This window comes from Dama dama, chromosome 1, assembly GCF_033118175.1.
Source record: "Dama dama isolate Ldn47 chromosome 1, ASM3311817v1, whole genome shotgun sequence".
NCBI lineage: Eukaryota > Metazoa > Chordata > Mammalia > Artiodactyla > Cervidae > Dama > Dama dama.
This window is the reverse complement of record NC_083681.1, coordinates 51,912,742-51,925,366: the sequence shown is the minus strand read 5'-3', so window position 1 is coordinate 51,925,366 and position 12,625 is coordinate 51,912,742.

Genomic DNA, 12,625 nt, shown 5'->3' with positions numbered 1-12,625 from the left:
TTTAGTTATTTATTTTTGGCTGTTCTGGGTATTCATTGCTACAGGGACTTTTCTCTAGTTTCAGTGAGCAAGGGCTACTCTCTAGTTGCTGTGCTTGGGCTTCTCATTGCAGTGACTTCTATTGTTGAGGAGCAGTGGCTCTAGGGCTCTTGGGCTTCAATAGTTAAGGCGCTTGGGCTCAATAGTTGTGGTTCCTGGGCCCTAGAGCACAGGCTCAGTAGTCGTGGCCCACAGACCTAGTTGCTCCATGGTATGTGGGATCTTCCCAGGTCAGGGATCGAAGCCGTGTCTCCTGCGTTGGCAGATGGATTCTTTACCACTGAGCCACCAGGGAAGTCCATATGTCACTTTTCATAGGATCCATGTTTTGAGATGTTATTAGTTGTATTATACACATACATACACATGTATTTTAAAATAATGTATATCTGTATTTATTTTTAGCCTATGTAATGTTTGTAACAGGCTTCCCAGGTGGCTCCGGTGGGAAAGAATCAAACACAGGAGCCTAGTGGGTTATAGCCTATGGCGTTGCAAAGAATCAGACAGTTGCTTGCTCAGAAGCAACTAAGCAAGCATGAACTTAAGTATGAAGCCATCTTTTCCTAACAAAAGAGCCATTTAAGATCTATTTGCATTTCTGATTTTATTACAGACTGCTAATGATATATCCCAATACTTTATTTATATTAACCTTTCCTTCTATTTGTGCTTCATCTATTTTGATGCTGATTCAGTATATAAAAGTCTTCCTCATTTTGGATTGTATTTTTTTAATGAAAAAAAGTGTTGACTTAAAAAATACACAATGTGAGAGTTGTGAGTTAAGTTTTATTTGGGGCAAAGTGAGGACTGCGGTCCTGGGGATAGCACTTCAGACAGCTCTGAGAAACTCCAAAGAGGCAGGGGGGAATGTCTGTACATCTGTGATTTTGGTGAAAAGGGAATACATGCAGTCAAGCACATATTTTTCCAGAAGCTTTATGCTAGTCTTGTGAAGCTTTATGCTAGTCACAAGGAACAGGTGTCACCATGAAGGATTTAAGTGCTTATCTAGATATGAAGGTGGTGCTAGGGGTTAAGAACCTGTCTGCCAATGCAGGAGACACAGGAGACGCAGGTTCTATTCCTGGGGCATGGCAACCCACTCCAGTAATCTTACCTGGAGAATCCCATGGACAGAGGAGCCTGGCAGGCTACAGTCCATAAGGTCACACAGTTGGACACGACTGAAGCGATTTAGCACGCACACACAAATATGAAGAGCTATGAGAATTGGGCTCATAAAATCGGCTCCTGAAAATATCTAACTATCTGAAGACCTGTCCTGCCAGTTTTTCACAGAGAACAGAATGTCTCATTTCTACTCACTACCCTGAATGCCTTTCAAGGGGGTGTTGAAAAATCAGCAGCTGCAGCAGCAAGTGATTTAATCCTTGTAGAGTTAAATGGCAAGTGCCCAAGGCAAGTGAAAATTGGTAGTTAACAAAAGTATCCCCCTTTTAGCCCATGTAATACTTTTAGCCTCACTTTTTATTAGTTTTTATATCACTATTACTATTCCCTACTTTGCATTTACCTAACATAGCTTTGTCTGTGGTTTTTAATGTAAATTTTCTTTGTTGCTTAACTTTCTACTTCAAATTTTGAATGAGTAATGTATTTACATGTTTAGGCAATTAGTAATACAAGAAAAAAAGATATTCAGAGAAAAATCTCCCTCCATTCTCCATTATTCATCTATCCAGGTCCCCACTCCTCCCTTCACCCCCAAGCCGGAAAGTGGTTTTATTATTTTTGTGTGTATCCTTGAGTTTCCTGGCAAATACAAATATTTCTGCTTATTTTCCTTTTTTAAAAAAACACAAACAAAACATATATACACATAATCTTGCATGTCAACACTCAGTTGTAGCTTGGGGATTTTTCTTAATTAGCACATTGCCAGTTTCCTCATTCTTTCTAGGGGCTACAGAATAGCCCATTATATCAAGGTACCAGAATGTACTTATCAATCCTCTGTTGGTAGACATTTGGATTGTTTCCAATTTTTGCTGCTGCAAGCAGTGCTGCAATGAATAACTGTGTACATATCTTTTGTCCATGTAGGAAAATTTCACAGAAATACTATTACTAAATCAACAGGGCTGTGTGTTTGTAAGTTTGATAACTACTGCCAGGTTGCATGCCATTGGGATTGTCCCGATTTACCCTCCCATCAGCAGTGTATGAGAGCCCTTATTCCTTCATGGTCTCACCAACACTGTGAGAGCAAACTTTGAGTTTTGCCAATCTGATAGGTGAAAAATCGTATTTCCAGGAGCTCGAATTTGCATTTCTATTATTTTGAGCACGTCTTTTCATAACAAAAGAACCATTTAAGATCTATTTGCATTTCTTTTTCTATTACATCCTTTAGCCAATTTTCTCTTAAGATTGTTGGGCTTATTAATTCTGTCAACTGAAAAATATAGTCACAACCTGAAAGTAGAGAGTTATTTTGTTTGATGGGAATGTTTAGGACTCCGAGCCCGGGAAACAGCATCTCAGTAGTTCTGAGAAAACTGCTCCAAGGAAGCAGAAGGGGGAGTCAGGTTATGCAGAAGTTTGCAACAAAGGGCAGTCAGAACATATGAGATATCAAGTTAAGGAATTCAGGTTCTGTGTATGGGAAGATGCAAGCCTCTGGGCTCACTGAATTCATTTCTTTCATATGCACCTCAGCTCTGCTGTTGTTGTCCAGTCACTCAGTCACGTCTCACTCTTTGCGACCCCATGGACTACAGCACACCAGGCTTCCCTGTCCTTCACTGTCTCTCCGGGTTGGCTCAAACTCATGTCCATTCAGTCAATGATGCCATCCAACTATCTCATCCTTAGTTGCTCCTTCTCTTCCTGCCCTCAATCTTTCCCAGCATCAGTATCTTTTCTAATGAGTCAGGTCTTTGCATCAGGTGGCTTCAGTATCAGTCCTTCCAATGAATGTTCAGGGTTGATCTCTCTAGGATAGACTGGTTTGATCTCCTTGCAGTCCAAGGGACTCTCAAAAGTCTTCTCCAGCACCACAGTTCAAAAGCATCAGTTCTTCGGCACTCAGCCTTCTCTATGGTCCAACTCTCATATTTGTACACGACTCTTTCGACTATATGGGGCCAAGTCCTGCTTCCTCGTTCACCTTAAGGGGTGGCAGATGGCTGCTTCTTGCATTTCCTCAGCTCCTCAGCAATCACTGTGGGGGGTGGCAGCATCTGCTGGATCACAGTTCTGGGAGCCCTCATTTACATTTGGAGGCCAGAAATTGCTGATGACTGTGACTTTTCTTATTTATTGATATGGCAGGAGATATTTTCATTTCACAGTTCCTATTAGCTTTTTGTATTTTAGGAAGATTGTCTATCTCTCTGCTATCTGAATTAAAAATAATTTTTTCCAATTTATCATTTGTCTTTTGAATTTACTTAGGTTTTTCTGTTTTTATTTTCCCATGGTTGAATTGATCAATTTTTTTCTCGTATGGCTTTTGAGCCTTTTTTTTTTTTCTTTTGAGTTTTAATTAGAAAACACTTTCCTGTCATGGTCCGAGCACGGGTTGGAAAAGAATTTCCAGACATGAGACAGAATGAGAGGGAAATAAAGGTTATTAGCATGGGAGACACTGTTAGAACAGCGGGCCAGCTCAAGGGTGAACTGACCTTTGAACAGGGGTCCTTAGTCCACTTTTTTACCCATGGTACAAGGAGTGGGATAGGGGTATTGGGGGTCCTTTGCTGATTGGATGAGGCACGTATGCTGGGTAGGGGAAGAGGGAGGCAAGTACCTTCTCCCTGTGGGGTAGGAGGGGAGACAAGTTATACTGCTTAGGAGGACCTGAAATCCATTAATAGTTACAACATGGGGAGAGAAGGACGAAAAGGGTCTGGTTTTTCCGTTCCTGCATTCCAAGACCCTCCTTGGTTTTATCTGCTCTTTAGTCCTTAGGTCACTACATTTCCTACTCCAAGATCATTTCCCCATGTTTTCTTTTAATACTCATATCTTATTTTTCACATGTACATCTTTACTACACCTGGACATTCTGTGTATTTGAAATATTTCTTATAAGCAGAATATAGTCTAGCTGAATTTTATTTTTGAACTTGAGGCTGTGACAATCTTTGCCGAGCATAGAGTAATTTATTTATATCTATTTCATAACTGGTGTAGTCTCACTTTACTTCTTTATATTTGTGTTTCCTTACTGCTTTGTTTTTTGTTCTTTGCTGTACATTCTAGGTTTTTCTTGTTTTTATCTGTTGTAATGATTTAGAAAATGGAGCTCCAGTTTGTAATTTTATAAGCTTTTGGATTGTTGAGCACATATGTTTAAACTCATATGTATCCAGCTGCTGCTGCTAAATCGCTTCAGTTGTGTCCAACTCTGTGCGACCCCATAGACAGCCGCCCACCAGGCTCCCCGGTCCCTGGGATTCTTCAGGCAAGAACACTGGAGTGGGTTGCTGTTTCCTTCTCTAATGCATGAAAGTGAAAAGTGAAAGTGAAGTTGCTCAGTCATGTCCGACTCTTAGTGACCCCACGGACTGCAGCCTATCAGGCTCCTCCGTCCATGGGATTTTCCAGGCTACTAAAGTCAATTTCGAGTTCGATCCCTGAGTTGGGAAGATAGCACTTGTTGATTATGTGCTAGACACTGTGCTGGCTGATTTGCAAGGGTCTCTACATTTTTTTTTTGGCCACACTGCAAAATGTGGGATCTTGGTTCCCTGACCAGGGATCAAACCTGTGTTCTCTGCATTGCAAACCTGGAGTTTTAACCACTGGACCACTAGGGAAGTCCCAGTGGGTCTCCACTATTCTCTGCATTTTACAGACAAGGAAACAAAAGTTAAGAGTGCTCAAGCAGCCTGCCCAATTTTTTTTTAAAAGGTTGTCACATGCTTGTCACATGTCCGGTACTACTAGGGGATAAAAAGTGTAACAGGGTCTTCTTACAAAGCTTGCATTCTGCTTAAAGAGATAAAATTAATCCACTTAACACAATGGGAAGATACTCTAGGACTAAAAAGTAAGGAATGAAAAGTTTAGTAAGAGTTAAAGGTCTTTGTTAGGACCTGGAGTTTGGTGTTAGCTTGCTCAATTTTTGATGATCTCCTCTGGATGGTGCAAAATTTAGTAGGCTTCAGGCCATCAGGGCCACCCCTGGAGCTAGAGTGGAAGATATCTCACTTAAAACAATATGGCTGAAAAGGAGGGAGGAGTGAATTCTTCAAATCCCCCAAAGATTTAAAATTCCCACAGTATATTTCATAAAGGCCTCACAATCCTGTGGTATCAAACTCTTGGATTTATACCAGCCTGATAAATGAAAAAAATCATGTTTCCTGTAGTTTCAGTTTGCATTTCTCTTATGAGAAAAATAAGCATCCTTTGATGTTTTCAAGGCATTTGCATTTTCATTTCTATAAACTGTTCACATTCTTTGCCCACTTGGGAGGCACCCAGCAAATAACTACTGTATCAGAGCTTCCTGGGCTGTGTTTGTTTTGAGAATACCAAGCAGATGACTTTCAGAGGTTTATTCTGTTTCTTACAGAAAATCATAAGTTTTCTTTATCTGAATCTTCAGAACAATTTTCTTCCTCCCGTGTAGGACCTTTTCACAGGCCTCGTGTCAACTGTTTTTGTTCACTCTTGCTCCACCAGGCAGAGAAAATGCCAGGCCAGGCATTGCCTCCTGCCCCTTTCAGCTTGATGTTGCATTGCTCAGTAATGGTGGCTATCTCAATCCCACTATGAAATAGACATTGTAAACACAAAAATAGAGAAACTGATGGAATTTATTAGGGAATTATCACCGCTGTCATCAACAATAGCTGGAACTTAAATATCACTATATTTATATCTACATCTAGATATATATTATATATTACCATAGTGAGTGAAAGTTGCTCAGTCATGTCCAACTCTTTGTGACCCCATGGACTATACAGTCCATGGAATTCTCCAGGCCAGAATACTGGAGTGGGTAGCTGTTTCCTTCTCTGGGGATCTTCCAAACCCAGGGATCGAACCCAGGTCTCCCTCATTGCAGATGGATTCTTTACCAGCTCACCCACCAGGGAAGCCCATACCACATATAGTATAATATATATTATAGTACAATATATATTTATTTATATATGTGTGTATACATATATGCTAAATATATATATATACACTAAATTTACACACACACACACTGATAAATTTAGTTCTCACAACAACCAAGATTGACATTATTACTATTCCCGTTTTACAGATGACGAAGGTGGGCACAGAGAGGTTGGGTTACATGCCCAAGCTCACACAGCTAGTAACTGATGGAGCCAGTACTCTACCATGACTTTCTGGCCCTGGAATCCATGCTATCAATCACCCTGACTGGCTTAGAAGATAATCCTGTGTGGTTGGGGGTTATAGCCAAAGGTCCTTCTAGTCAGTGCTGCCCCTGGGTCCCTCAGAGAAGAGTAGGTAGTGGGAATTAGTCTGTTTATTTACTTAGAAAAAAGAACTATTGGGTCTTCATTCATTAATTTGTTAAAATCCTATCATTCATTCATTCAACAAGTATGTATTATATGTCTCTTACATGCCAAGCCTTGTGCTAATTGTGAGACACCAAGATAAATTCTAGACATGGTTCTTGTCCTTAAGGAGGTTTCAGCAGAGGGAAGGGGAAGCACATGGTCAGTTAATGGCTCAGTATGACACATGCTATTCTGTTTTAGAGGGAGAAGCCAGTGATGTGTCACCCAAGAATGTGTTTCTCAATCTGTTCCTGTCTACCATCTAGTCAGTGCAATTCCTCCCTCACACTTTGTGTGTGATCGTCTCTTTATATAGTATCACAGCAAGTTTTTGCATTTTTGCTTATCTTCCTGATCACCTCGGAGGGAGTAGACAGTGGAATGATCAGTCATATACCCTAATTTTTTTATACCCTATTTTTTTTTCATCCAAGAAACGTAGCCTTGTTCCTGTGAATGATGGGGGGCCAGGAAGGGTTCTGAGGAGGAAGACGGGAACTTTAGAATAAGAACTCTGGCTGTAGTGTGGGAAATAAGTAGAATGGAGGAGTTGAAGCTGGCAGTGCAATGAGAAGACTGCTCAATAGTTCAGGTGGAAAATGAGATCTGAACAAAAGTTGTGGCTGGGGAAAGGGAAAAGGGTATGGATTGAAGGAATATTAAAGGAATGAAATTAAAGGGATTTACTAATTCAGTCAATAATGTTTAATGAGCAACTACTAAGTGCAGGCACTTTGCCAGGTGCCAGGAATACACCAGAAAACAAGTCACTGCTGTCATTCAGTCTAGAAGGAAGAGATAGATAATTGGAGTTTTTACAATATGTGACAGGGGAAGTACAGGACACTACAGAAAATCAGAAGAGGGGGACATGAAGGGAATGAGGGAGGAGTCCAAACTGATGCCTGGACTTCCGCTTTGGGTGCAGGAGTAGATGGTGGCATCATTATCTGAGCCAGGGGACCCAGGAGGGCAGAACCCTGTAAATGTCTCTCTGAGTCTCCCAAGCCCAGGACAGGCGAAAATAGGGGAGGTGGTGAGCAAATGACCAGTGAATGAATAAATAAATGAATGTCAGCTCCCAGCCTGACCCTGGAAGAGGAAGAGGAGGAGTAGTATAGCAAGAAACTTGAAGTTTCAAGAAGCCCAGTGGTTACTCAATGCCCACAAACCACTAACTCTTTTCAGTTTCCCAACAGGCCATATGTGGCAGCTGTGACTCCCCTGATGTCTATCAACCAGAGCCGGGCTGCCTTGACTCACTGTACTTGGGACCTGGGCAACAGGCAGACTCCACGTACCCCTTAGTTATTTTGAGGCCACCAGCCTGGGCCCCACAGGTTGTTAGAGGAAATGAGGGAGGAGAGAACAACCTTGCAAAGTCCTTGGATACATGTCAGCAGATTTAGAGGCCCTTCCTCTGTCTCCCACATCCCCTGTGTGCCCTCTGTCTCAGCATCAAGCTCCCAACTCTGGGTCTGTCTGCCTCCATTGGAGGGAAGGGATTGGCTGATCACTCTCTGTATCCCCAGCACCCAGCCCAGACATCCCGTTCTCCCTAGCATGTGATAGAACATGTTTCATGAGTTAGTTCAGAGAGCTATTCCTTGATCTCCAGGAGTTAGTCTCCTTGACCCTCAGGAGAAGTCCCACCAACAGCCACACAAACACCAGTCCCATTCTTGGCGTGTGGCACGGTTGTGTCCCTGAGTGGGTAGGCTGAGGCTCTGAAAGCATCTGGCCAGGTAGGAGAAGGTACCACCTACTACCGCATCACTCCCTCCCTGACCCTATCAATATCTGAGAGTCTTAGAATTGTGGAATCTTAGAATCTGAAGGACAGAAAGGCCCTCTGTGGTCATGACCTCCAACTACCCTTTAGTGAAGTCCCAACTGTCCTGTCCAGACTCTGATCACAGTGCCCTTGGCAACAGGAACTCACCCCAGCCTAGGACCTGAGACCTGCCATTTGTGATTTCTTTGAGGGTCTCCTCTCTGTCTTTAAGGCCACACAGACCCCACCTGCTGGCAGGGCCCAGAACAACCCACCAGAGCCAGGGCTGGAGATGGGAGTGGGGCCTCTGCAGCACTTATCTCCAGCTCTCTGCTACGCATGAGAGATGAAGAAGTGAGCAGGAGTTCCTTTCTCCAAGGCCACAGTTAAAATGTCATTACATGAAGTAACCAAATTATCAATGGGGCCACATCAAGGCCAAGAAGGACAAGAGACAGGTCACTCTACCAAGCAGAAAGCTGAAGTGTTGTAGACTGTTTTGAGGTTGTGTGCAATAGTGGTTAAAAACACCTCTGTTGTGTACAAGCTGTATAACCTGGTGCTTAATCTTTCTGACCTTAGTTTTCCTGTAGATAAAATGGAACACTGATCTGGTGGGCTTGCTGTGTGGATTAAACAAATATACGCAAAGAATTAGCCCAGTCCAGCATTAAGGAGGCACTCAGTGAATCCAGGCTCTCTCACGGCGATGTCTGGGGACGATGTGAGCTGCACACACTGCCTCACACACACAACACCCCTGGCTCCCCAGGACTCAGAGTCTGTTCAGGCTGATGGCTGACTGCAGTGCCACTGGGGAAAGAGAGGCCTGCTCCATCCTGTCCATTGCCCAGTGCTGTTGGCTGTGCCGGTTTTGGGGTCTCCCTGCCCATCAGGTCTTTTCTACCTGAGTGTGGGCTAAGGCTCTCCTTCCTGTTCTTGAGTCACTTATTTCTATGTCTCTTCAAACAAAACATCATGTGTTTATTGAAGTTTTCCAAGTGCCTGGATGGTACTGTATGCCAGCCTAGGGACTGTGCCCTGTATGACAGAAAGTGAAGAACTAAAGAGCCTCTTGATGAAAGTGAAAGAGGAGAGTGAAAAAGTTGGCTTAAAACTCAACATTCAGAAAACTAAGATCATGGCATCCGGTCCCATCACTTCATGGCAAATGGATGGGGAAACAGTGGAAACAGTGGCTGACTTTATTTTGGGGGGCTCCAAAATCACTGCAGATGGTGGCTGCAGCCATGAAATTAAAAGACGCTTACTCCTTGGAAGGAAAGTTATGACCAACCTAGACAGCATATTAAAAAGCAGAGACATTACTTTGTCAACAAAGATACATCTAGTCAAGGCTATGGTTTTTCCAGTGGTCATGTATGGATGTGAGAGTTGGACTATAAAGAAAGCTGAGCGCAGAAGAATGGATGCTTTTGAACTCTGGTATTGGAGAAGACTCTTGAGAGTCCCTTGGTCTGCAAGGAGATCCAACCAGTCCACCCTATAGGAGATCAGTCCTGGGTGTTCATTGGAAGGACTGATTTTGAAGCTGAAACTCCAATACTTTGGCCACCTGATGCGAAGAGCTGACTCATTTGAAAAGACCCTGATGCCAGGAAAGATTGAAGGCAGGAGGAAAAGGGGACAACAGAGGATGAGATGGTTGGATGACATCACAGACTCAATGGACATGGGTTTGGGTGGACTCCGGGAGTTGGTGATGGACAGGGAGGCCTGGCGTGCTGTGGTTCATGGGGTCGCAACAAGTTGGACATGACCAAGTGACTGAACTGAACACGTAACTTGTACCAGAGTTTTCTATGCATTGCAACCTAGTCATAATGTATGTTTAATTGTATTCTTTGCTTTTTAAAAAAATTCATAATGGCAAAAAATATTTTCCTGCATAAAATATATTTTCCTGGAATTTTACCATCTAGTCAGTTTGGTGTTTTGTTTTGTTCCTGTACTGCATGGTTTGTGGGATCTTAGTTCCCCAACCAGGGATCGAACCCATGCCCTTAGCAGTGAGAGCATGCAGTCCTAAACTTTGGACTGCCAGGAACTCTGTACAACCTCCCTACAAATCCCTGCAGCCAGTAGAATTCTACCCTATTGATTTCAGCTCACCATTCTAACAAATTCCTTAACTTGTGTTGAGATTTAGCTGCCTCTTCCCAGGATAGAATGGTGCTGGTTGTCAGCCTGGAGGAAAAGAAAGATGAGGAGGAGAGGAAGGGATCTGGAGTAGAGGTGAGGAGATGAAATCAGCCCCTCTGGAGGTTCATTCTTCTTGCCCCTCTCTCCCCCTCAGGCTATATCTAAGTATTGAAACCACACCCCCCACCGCCCCACCCCCGGCCCCCGAGTCATTTGGGCATACCTGATGTCCTTCTGAATCTTTCCCCTGTTCATTCTGTATATCCTTCCCTGAAAGGAAGGGAACTCACTTTCTGGTGGGTAAAAAGCCTCCTTTTTCTGGGCCCCAGTCCTGCAGACCCTGGGCGAAAAAGACCCCACTCCAGCCTCCCTGCCCTCTCGTCACGTGACCTGGTTTCCAGGCCTCTGTGGTCCTCACCTTCTCCTGACCTGGAGCACATGCCAGCATGTCCGAGAGGCCCCAGAGCTCCAGGTGGGTCTGGCTGGTGTGCAGAGTAGGGCAGTCATCTCTCTCTGAATGCTACATCTCTCTCTCTTTTTTTGTCTGTTTTTGGGCTTTGCCATCTGGCATGTGGGATCTTAGTTCCCTGATCAGGGCTGAACCCACACTCTGTGCACTGAAAGTGTGGCGTCTTAACCACTCTACTGCTAGAGAATTCTCACTGTATTAATGCCATCTTCATTTGCTCATTTGGTAGCTGTTGCCTTGGCTCACGTAGAGTTGTGGTCAGCTCAGACTCAGCTCATTTTTGCATTATTGTTGGTAAACCAGTTTACCCACATCCTAGTCCTGGATAATCATTTGAAGAAACCAAAAAAAGACTTGATATTTGCTCTCGTAAGATACTTGAATTGTGATTTTTTTTATCTCTTCCTCTTGGCTTCTTGTAAGTGAATCTGATACATGTGTGCTATCTTTATCAAAACCTATTGATAAGAAGATAACCTGAACTGGGCCCAAGACAGAAAACCCCTTTCCCATAGGCCCTGGTCCATAACCAGAGCTGCTACATAAGTTTGACCAGCTTCCTGAAAACCTGTGAAGATATATCACCTTCTTTAAAAGTCCAATCATGCATAGCTATACACAAAAGAACTGAAAACAGGTACAAAAACGAATACATGAGTGTTCGTAGTGGCACTATTTACAATAACCAAAAGGTGGAAACAACCCAGATGTCCAGCGATGGATGAATGGATCAACAAAATGTGGTGTATACATACGATGGAATATTCATCAGCCATAAAAGGAATGAAGTTATGACGCATTCTATAGTACAAATGAACCTTGAAAACATTATTCTGTGTGGAGGAACTCAAACCCAAAAGGTCACATATTATATGATTCCATTTATATGAAATAACCAGCATCGATGAGGAGGGAAGGAAACAGGAAGTGACTGTTTAGTGGCTCTGGGGTTTTCTTTTGGGGTGATGAAAACATTTTGGAACTAGAATGGGGGGGATGTTGTACAACACTGTGAATATATAAAGGCCACTGAATTACGCAATTTAAAGTGGTTAATTTTATGTTAAGTGAATTTCCCCACAGTCTAAAAAATGCATCTGCAAACAAAGCATCTGCAAAAGAAAAAATCCAATGCATTCAGCAGACAGCCTTGTGCCAAGTATTGGGGCAACTGAGATGGATGAGACCTGCTCTCTGTTAAAGCTGGTAACTGAGTTTTTTGGCCTTTGATGCTAGCAGGTTGCTACCCCTCTGAGATTCACCTCCCTCTCTATGGGTTCTCTCATTGATTACTACTACCACCACCATGCAGACTTCCAGGGGTGCTGCCCCTCTATCCTGTCTTAGTGAACTGGGTTGGTACAACACAAAATGCATCCTCTGAGTGACTTTGCAGTGGGAAACCTGACAAACATAACCTTTGCCATGTGATAAAGGTTAATAACCACAGTAATGAGTCATGTTGATCGAATGTACCCTTGATCTGATGTGATGAGAACAGCACTTTGTCTGTGAGGTCTTGCTCCAAAGAACTCTGAACTCCAGTTTAATCAGTTTAATCACTCCAGTTTAAACATCAGGAAAACTCAAAATGAGAGACAGTCTACAAAATTCTTGACCAATACACCTCAAAATTGTCAAGGTCATAAAAAACAA